The 10,096-nt window shown below is 38.7% G+C and overlaps 1 long non-coding RNA gene across 1 annotated transcript; it reads left to right on the top strand.

Annotated features, from left to right (window-relative positions):
- The first annotated feature begins 794 nt into the window (after nt 1–794).
- On the top strand, nt 795–7,157 carry LOC127793836 (uncharacterized). Its single transcript, XR_008021498.1, has 3 exons — nt 795–1,753; nt 1,940–2,024; nt 2,333–7,157. It is a non-coding gene; the product is annotated as an uncharacterized LOC127793836 (long non-coding RNA).
- The last annotated feature ends 2,939 nt before the right edge of the window (nt 7,158–10,096 follow it).

Raw genomic sequence — 10,096 nt, 5'->3', positions numbered from 1 at the left:
TAACCTGAGGTAAAGGTGGAGAAATGGTTCGGCTATGAGATTCTCGAGCAGGGGATTCAGAGAGTAGCCTAAGAACGTGATCATCTTGGGAAAGAGATTAAGGAAAAGTGAATTTCGAGGGCGAAATTCTTTAAGGAGGGTGGAATGTAATACCCGGTATTACATGGTATTGAAAAATAAATAAATTTGGATTATTTTGTCAGGACCTCGGGTGGTCCAGGAAGCCCAAGGGTCAATCTTGAGAGATTAATTAATAAAAATTGCCGAATTGGCGGCTGGGAGTGCCTCGGGATTTGAATGTCCAGGGAAGAGGGCAAGAGATTGACGAGCGTCTCGAGATGAGGATAGTGACGCTGGAAGCGGTCCGATCGAGAATAATTTTTGGAATAAATTATGTATAAGTCCCGAGTGGGTGCCAATACCGAATAGTCGGAGGGGACCTCCTGGAAGCTGAGGGAACCCTAGGGGTGGTTCGGTTTTCTGAGTAAGGCAACCCTTAGGTGTTTTCGGGTCGAATAAAAGTCCCGTGCAGGCACAGAGACGAAGTCGGTATTTCTGAGTAAAACTCGAATATTAACTTTCGAAGAAATCGAGTTGGGAGTGGCTTAATTTTAATTAATTTAAGCCTCGGAGGGTGCAAATGTAATTATAGAATCCCCCAATTGCAATTTTTAATTTCTAAATGGAATTATGGAACAATTGAGGGGCCAATGTGTAATTTAATATATATATATATATATTTATATATATGCGTGTGTGAGGAGGAAGCTTCCTTGAAGCTTCCTCACGTGTTCTCTCTGTAAATTGATATGAGATTGATGGCCGATTGGAACAGAGAGCTGATGAGAAAGTAGAGTGAGGCTGAGAGATCGAGACCGAGCGAGGATGAGAGTGATCGCCAGAGTGAGGCGAGAGAGAGCAATGCGAGAACGAGAGAGGAAGGAGATAGCTGGTGGCTGGAAGAAGAAGCCGCTGTGATGGCGGCCATGGCCGACGCGAGGCAGAGCAGAGGCGGACCAGCGAGGGGTGCGGTGGAGCTCATGGAGGCTGGAGGCGATGCTGGCTCGCGATGGCGCACGATAGCTACTTGGGTGCGTCGATGGCTAGCCAAGCAGCCAGCGATGATGGCAGCGGCTGAAGCTTCTGCAATGGCGTCTTGAAGCTGCAGGGGTCGACGATAGCAAGTGGCTGGTGCGAGCGAGGAGTCACAGGAGGTCGTTGGGGTGCTGCTCGCAGCGGCTGGAGGTCGAAGGCGGTGTCGATCTTGAGGCGATGGTGGCCGAAGGTGCGGCTGCGACTGGTTGTCGCGGCCATGGCTGCAGCGTGAGGTTGGGCAGCAGCGCGGCTGCTGTACGCACGAGAGGCCGGCGGGGGTTGCTGCTCACGATGGCAGCGGCGCGACAGCTGGAGGTGGCCGGAGGCAATGGCAGCACGAGCAGGGTCGGTGGCCGGTTGAGTTGGGCGCGCGCTGGAGGTTGAAGGAGATGAACAGTGCGCGCAGGAAGTGGAAAAGAAATGAGGAGGAAAGAAAGAAAAATAAAAAGAAAAAAAGAAATAAAAGAAAAGGGAAATAAATGATAAAATATGGAAAAATCTCGAAAAATTCCAAAAAGATTGGGGAAAGTTCTGGAAATTAATTTAGGGCCCGAGGAGCGTGCTGGAGGCCGAGAATTGGATTTGGGCGCGAGATTTGAAGCCCAGGAAGCAATGCCGGGTGAGCGTTTTCCCGATGTCTGCTCCAGAATTAATTGAGGTAAATTAATTTAATTATTTCATTATGTGAGATAATGAATTATGTAGTATTAGTTGGATTAAACCCTGTGTTGGGGTTATTTGAAATCTTGTTGATGGATGATTTTGGCGATGTGCGGCGTAGTTGAGGGCATTGGTTGAATGCCGGATGTTAATGGAGTTGCGATTTTGTGTGTTTTGCCTCTAGGTTCGACCGGGAAGGCAGTGATCCTAGAGGAACTTGCGGTTCAGGTTGGAGTTCGTGCCGAGGCAGAGAAGAGGTTTCGAGCCAGGTAAGGGACGGCCCCATGTGGAGGTGGCCTTGCAAGTTGGTAAATGTGTTTGATAATGTTTTTATGTTGCATTGGCATGTAGTGGTTATATCTTGTACGATGCAAGAACTAGAGGACCTGTGGCCATATGGAGGACTAGTGGTGGGGGCTGATAGGTTGATGCCTCAAACCTTAGTGGGTTGTGAGGATGTGTGAGCCTAGCCTCATTTGCATGCATTGGCATACATAAACATGATTATACTCATATTTACATGCATTGCACCATTACTGAGTCTTTATGACTCATGAGGTTTTTACCTCATGTGTAGATGATGCAAGTCCGGATGCAAGCAGGGATGGCGCCGGGAGGCCGTTGAGGCAACTAGCTGAGTTGCCCGAGTTATGTATTTTAAATATTGCTTGTATGTAGCCAGGGGGCGTGGTGTATGTATACCCTTGTGAGTAAATGTCCGTGTTATTGAGCTTAAATGTATTTAATTGTTGTAATCATCATAGTGTGATAGATGATTGTGAGATTGCTTGTTGAATGTGGCATAGTCGGTAAAGCCAATTTTCGGACCGAGTCAGGATCAGCAAGGTATGTTCTCATAAATCCCCAATACTCAGCGAAGTGTCTGTATGCTAGCTTTGTGCCTGGGTCACCTCTGGCTTGCTATGGGGTGAGCTGAAGAGAGGTGAAGCTCACTCGGGTTTTGGGTCTTGGTCCGCTGGATTTTTCTTATTTGAGTTGGGACCGATTCCTGAGTGGAGCGAAGGGAATGACGAAGCCTAGTTCCCACCTAGGGCGTTTCCTGTTGAAACATAGTCTAACCCTTCAGTTGTGGTTTGTCGGGTGAGTAATCCGGTCGATTATTTACCGGTGGCGCCCGTAAGTGGGAGCGGGTCGTTACACAACGTTAGGGCGCGGGTGGGGATCTGCAAACCCTCCGATGCCTAAGTTAGTTCTCGAGAGCTAAAAATATGGAATTGTGTTGAGGAGCCCAAAAGTGCGTACCTTGTGATGAAGGCATGGTCTCATATTTATAGCGGAGGAGAGAGAGAGAGAGAAGACGTGCGACAATCAGGGCGAGAATCTCGGGGCCCGTTTTGATGATTTCGAGGCCCATCCAAGAGGGAAAAGAGGAGAGATTGGCCCAAGCCCACTAGACCATGACCTAGTGGGGGGCCTCTCGATCATGACCGAGTGGGGGGCCACTCGGTCATGCCTTATTTTGCCCTTTTCCTCGATTCGGTTTTGAGTGGTTCCCATACCTCAACTTCATGCTCGATTTACACATTGATTCAGCTCGAATGTCTCAAAACTCAAAACAGTAAAGTTGTATATAATTCTCTTAGATTTCCATAGGACTTTGAATCAGCTTAATCAGAGCTCATATGAGAGAGTTATACCCAAAAAACCAAAAGAGTGTCGTACACACTCGGCATAACCGAGTGGGTCATGAAAAGTGAGGGGAAATTGGTCACCCGCCCACTTGGTCATGACCAAGTGACCCCCACTCGGTCATGGCTAAGTGGGTCTTCATTCCCTTGGATTTGAGGGCCTCTTTTGCCTTTTGTCTTGGTTCGGATCCATCTTCGCTCCAATACTTGACTCTGAGCCTTAATAATGCAGTTGCATCAACTTAGAGCCAATTTCAGCCTTGATGAAACTTGAATCTCTCAAAACTCAAAACATGAAAGTTGTAGATAATTCTCTTATCTATCCATGGGATTTTGAATCACCTCAATCGAAGCTTGTATGAGAAATTTATACCCGATAAACCAAAGTAGTGTCGTACCCACTCGACATAACCGAGTTGGTCTTCCCCACTTGGTCTCGGCTCGACCTCTTGCTCCTTCGGCTTGTTTCCTTGATCTCATACAACCCATGGGGCCTTTGGGCTTCATGTTCATGTCTCACGACTTTTTTAGGTCTTATAACTCTCCAAGTTTGCAGGGCATATCATCAGTATATTTCAAATTCTAACAGGTAGAACTAGCAAAATAACCCATATTCTAACAGCTATAATGCAGGTTGGAGAAATCACCCCAATTTTTCCTAGAGGGATTAGGGCGATAGTAGCAATTATAGGCCTAACAATCCTCCTGATTTTCAATCGAGACCTCAAGGAGTGATGCAGCAGCAACTAGAGAGCAAGCCTTCTTGGAAGTTGGCAATTGATAAGTTAGTGAATGCCACTGCGAATAGATTTGAAAAGTTAGATGCAAAAGTATACCAGATGGCCAGTTTCAACAAAAATCTGGACGTTCAATTGGGGCAGATATCAAATTTCATAAATTCAATAGACTAAGGTAAATTGCCCAGCAAAACTAAGGTGAATCCAAGAGAGAAAGTCAAGGCAATGACATTGAGAAGTGGTAAACAACTTGGTGAGGTAAGTAGTGAACATGTTACAGGTGATGCTGATAAAAAGAATAATGTTGAGATTAGTGATGAGAATGAGCAAAACGAGATACCATCCCTAACACCACCTATTAAACCTTATGTTCCTCCTATCCCTTTTCCTCAAAGGCTTAAACAGAATAAGGTTGACAAACAGTTTGAAAAATTTCTTGAAGTTTTTAAATAATTACGCATTAACATTTCATTTACAGATGCTTTAGCATAGATCCCTACTTATGCAAAATTCCTAAAAGAAATTATGTCAAACAAGAGGAAGCTGGAGGATTATAAGACCATTGCCTTGAATAAAGAATGCAGTGCTATGATTTAGAAGAAGCTACCACCAAATTTGAGAGATCCAAGGAGTTTTTCTATCCCTTGCACTATTAGTGAAATTAATTTTGATAAAGTTTTATGTGACCTCAGTGCAAGCATTAATTTGATGCCCTTGTCTATTTTTAGGAAGCTTGGATTAAAAGAACCAACACCCACCACTATTTCTCTTCAATTGGCCGATGGAAGTATCAAATATCCAAGAAGAGTAGTGGACAATGTTTTGGTAAAGTAGATAAATTTATTTTCCTATTGACTTTATTATTCTAGACATGGAAGAAGATTATGATATGCCCCTAATTTTAGGGAGACCTTTTATTACCACAAGAAGAGTTTTGATTAATGTCCAGCAAGGACCACTTAGCCTTAGAATTTATGATGAGACAGTTACTTTTAATATGTTTAAGACTACGAAACATTCTAATGGCAATGAAAAGGAAGTCCTAAGGATAGATGGCACTAATGATTTAGTAAAAAGATTAGATGAGCCTATAGAAAATTGTATTGCTAACTCTTTTGATGAGTAGAAAATAATTTTAGATGCCAAGAACAAGGTCATGGCTATGGGCTATTTGGGAGAAAAGTAAACTATTATCCATCCAAAAGAGACAAATTGTTACCTTTAGATGCTTCTTCTTCTTCTTCAAAAGCCAAACCACTAAGTCGTGAAAAGAAAAAATTGATAAGGGTGCTTAGAGAACAAAAGAAGGGAATTGGATGGAAAGTTGCTAACATTCAAGGAATAAGTCCATCAACCAACATGCATAAAATTTTGACAGAAGAAGGATTCAAGCCTTCGTGAAGATGGAAACTTAGTCAAGCTAATGACTATAAACAAGCGCTTCTAGGGAGGCAACCCAAGCTCTTTTTTCATTTTGTTTTTATTATTTCATTTTAGTTTGTTGAATAAATATGGCCAATAACCCATATTTGTGATGTTGTGCAGGTTCAAAAGAAAGAAAAATAAAGCTAATTCAATTTGGACTGGCATGTGTATTTAGTGTTTAATTATGTGGCCTGGGGAGTACTCATTTTTCATTCTCCTTTTTCTTTGTCTTTCACATTGAGGACAATGTGTTAAATAAGTTTGGGGGGTGGAATTATTAATTGTTGATATATGCTATTTGTTTTGCTTGGGTGTTTTTTATATGATTTTTTCTTTTTTTTACAAAACTTATATCAGGCACAAATTTAGCTAACCTCTAAACTAAAAAAAATTGTGAAAGATAAAATAAATAGAACTTGTTATTTGAAATCATGATTTGCATTTGGGTTCTTTATTATGTTTAACATTGAGTCTTTGATTTGGAATGGACAATATCTTATAAAGCAAAATTAAGTATACTTGGGTTCTAAGATCATTGAAGTATATGTTCTTTGCGAAGTTGCTTGAGTTGTGTGACTATGCATGAAAGATAAATATAATGCTTTTCTTGTCATTATTCCTTCTGAGCTAGGCCTAAACAGGGTTTAAGTAAATAGGGTGATTGATGTTGAGGGAGATGGAGCATAAAATGCACTCATTCAGTTAAAAAAAATAAAAGAAAAGAAAAAACGAGATGGATCATAAAATACACTCGTTCAATTAGGAAAAGAAAAAAAAAAAAAAAAGAAACCCTACTTTGCAACCTTTGTTTGTAGTAGTCAAAAGGAACAGTTGCAAGAATTGTTGTTGCACCATTCGATTGTGCGAAGTACATGATAAAGCATGATTGAGTTTAGAATTTTGTATAGATTCTTGAACTTGGGAATGCAAGTATGCTTAGTTTTCTTTATTTGCTATTGTTGTATTTTGGATTGAGAATTTAGATGTGGACATAACAAAGAATTTTAATGTGATAAATGATTTCAAATATATATTTTGTGTTTTGAATTTAAAATTTATTTTCTTTACTTGAGGACAAGCAATAATTCAAGTTTGGGGGTATTTGATATGAAAATTTATTTACACATTTATTGGTCATAATTGAGTAGTGTTTTTAGTATTTTATTTGTGTTTTACCTATAATTGTCTAGTATGTTGAGTTTCTTTTATATATATATATATATATTTAATTTTTAGTATTTCTTGTTATTTTACAAGAATACTACTTGGTGTTTGTGTTAAAAAATAAAAATAAAAAAATAAGATATTATAAAAAGTTAATTTTAAAATTAATACTATAAATTAATATTATAATATAAATAATAAATAAAAAATATAAATAATTAATATTATAATATAATATAATTAATAGTATGTTAAATATTATAAATTATATTATCTTTACAAATATTATATTATTTTTATATTATATTAGTAGTAACGTGAGTGTGTGGTTTGTGTGTGTGCATATATAATAATATATTAATATAATAAATGGAGTCCAATTGCAATGCAATTGGAACTCCATGCCCTACGTGTATATATATATATATAATAAAATCAAAGGGACTTGGGCAGAGATTTGGAGGTGGTTGCGGCACACAGAAAGGATATTGAAGGAGGGAGAGACTTGGGCAGTGCAAGGCAATGGAATTGAAGTGGCGTGCGGAGAAGATTGGAAGCAGATTGCATTGGAGAGTGGAAGCGTTGCACGGGGATTAAAGAAGGAAGTAGGCGGACAGCAAGGTGCCGCACAAAGCCGTCTCACGCAGCACCAACGGACTTGGTCTTGACCCAAATTTGAACAAATCTAGGCCAGGAATTTCTTGTTCTTCTACTTCTTTATTTAATCTCTTATCCTGTTCTCTAATATATTAAAGTGTGCTTTCAAAATTACCATGAACTGATTTATTAAACTAAGGCCAAGTATTGACTGAAACTATGATGATGCATTTTTTATAATTTTATGTGATTGAATAAATTGAGTTATGTTGAGTTGTGTGGTATTAGATTTAATATTTGTGAATAATTAGTCACTATTTACATGATTTGATGCCTAATCTTGAGATCGAAAGGAAATAGATTGGGGATTACATCATAGATACCATATACCATAAAATAAAATTGACTAAAAATAGAATTCGATTTCTTTGTGCAGCTTTTAGAGATAAGCTAAAAATTTCATAAATTGTAATACATTTTCATTTAATTAAATTTTTATAGAAATATAAGAAGTTATTAAATGAGAATAGACTCGTTATAACCTAGAAATAGAGTAACGAATGCATCAGGAGATTTTGCCATTACATATTCAATTTACCAATTCATTTGCATAAAAATCTATTATTTGCATTGCATAGCTAGGTTTATACAAGTGCCTTAGTTATTAAAATCCATTGATTTCTTTGATTCAAGTTGTCTTCCAAATTAATTTTATTTTATTAATCTAATATAATTTACTTTTTTTGTTATTCATTAAATCTGAAATTTTTGATTGTCTAAATAATAAAGAAAGTTTAAAAATTTAGTATTTGAAATCTTTCCTCGTGAGAACGATATTCTTACTCACTACTATATTACTTGTTCGACATATACTTGTGGTATAGTTTAGGGTGATCCGGAAGCTAAAAGAGAACAAAGGCTAAGCCATGACCGAGTGGAGTGCACCCCACTCGACCATGACCAAATTGAGTGCACTCCACTCGATCATTCATGGCCTTAACCACTCTAACGCCCAAAAATTTATCTTTGAGGAAGATATCGGCAAGCCATAAGCCGTTAAAGCAAACATAAGAGGAAAGAAAAGATAAAAAGACCACAAGGCCGAATGGATAACTTTCTACTCAGTCATGATCGAGTGGAGTGTTCTCTACCCGTTCATACTCATCAAGGTTTGGGCACCCCCATCTCCTGAGCCCAACCAAATAATCTGCCACTCTCAAGAGCCTTTCTTGTAGCCAAGAAACCCCCAGGACATTCCTCAAAACAAGCCCAGGAGTCTCTTTCCAAGACCCTTCTTAGGAGTTGTAACACCCTGTGTTATCAGTGTTAAAGAAATGAAAGGAGATAGTTTTCGGTACAGCTATAATACAGCTGAAAATACCGAATGGCCCACAGGTTTTGGATATAGCTTTCAATAAATCGCGGGACCCTGTAGATGGTCAAGTTTTGTAAGGCGGGCCGAGTGAAAGTGATTTTGGAGTGAATAGAAGTCCCGTGCATGTGCAGGGATGAGTCGTGTCTTTCCTGAGTAATGTTAGTAATTAATTTTGATTAATTAATCAAGCTTGTGGGGCTTGAGGGTAAATGTGGCCAAGGGATAGGCATGTGTGTGCCTGAGAATGTCCCTATAGTAGCCTTGGTATGTGATGGAAGCTTAGAGGCAAAGGCTTGTGTCTAATGGTGACACATGGCAAATTCTCCTTTAAGGAGAAGGAGAAATTACAGAAATGAGAAATTGGGGAAATGGTGGTTGGTGACACATGGCATAATCTTGTGAAGCAAGAATAAGCATTTAAAGCAAATTCAAAATGGAAAGATAATGGTCTTTAAAGCATTAACTGTAAGGCATGATGATGTTTCCTAAAATGAAAATAGAAAATAAAAGAAATTAGTCATCTATTAATGGTGTGAAAATGGAGAGAATTTCTTAAATGAAAAAGAAAATGATTTGTCTTTCAAGACTTGTCTTGAAAATAGTCCAAATTAAATAAATAAATAAATAAAATATATTTATGAGATTGGAAGGCTTGATCCAAGGGTGGTAGATTTATTCTTGAAGAGCATATGGATTGTGCTTTCTTTGGATGGTTGAGATCTAATCTTATAAAGTAAGATATAATCCAATGGTGGATATTTCACAAGATTAAGTGGCATGGATTAAGCTATTTTTGTGGTTGAGATTTATTCTCACCAAATAAATCCAATGACTAGAATTTATTCTTGAAGGATTGGGTGCTAGTATAAATTAGCTAGTATATGGAAACCCTAATCTTTTTGGCAAAGTTTAGTGAGAGAAATGAAAGACGTCTCCCATCTTGTAGAGAGGAAGAAAAAGAGTAGAGATGAAAATAATGTCTTCCAAGAAGGAAGATGAAAAGAAATGTAAGATCCTTTGCCCGTTTTAGCTACATAAAGGCTAGATCTTTTCTCTCTATTTCTTCTCTTGTAATTTGGATTTATTTTGTGTGTAAGGATCTCTTGGGTAGAAGGGATAGAAGGAAGCTAGGAAGGGTTTAAAAGCTTCAAAGAATGCTAAGGTAAGGGATAGCCCATGGGATGGTGGCTAGCAAGGTTATAAGTATGGTTCATAAATTTCTATATATGTGTTGGCATGTTGTTTGCATTCAAGGACCTATGACCATGAGATTATGTGAGGTAGGGTAGATTTAAACCTTAAACCAAGGTAGTTGTGAAGGTGTGGGAGCCCTAACCATGTTTCATTACATGCATTGGCATCACATTTTTTGTTCATGTTCATGCTTATTGTCA

Source organism: Diospyros lotus, chromosome 2 (genome assembly GCF_014633365.1).
Source record: "Diospyros lotus cultivar Yz01 chromosome 2, ASM1463336v1, whole genome shotgun sequence".
Taxonomy (NCBI): Eukaryota; Viridiplantae; Streptophyta; class Magnoliopsida; order Ericales; family Ebenaceae; genus Diospyros; species Diospyros lotus.
The sequence above is the reverse complement of the archived record's forward strand: the minus strand, read 5'-3'. Positions and strand labels throughout refer to the sequence as shown.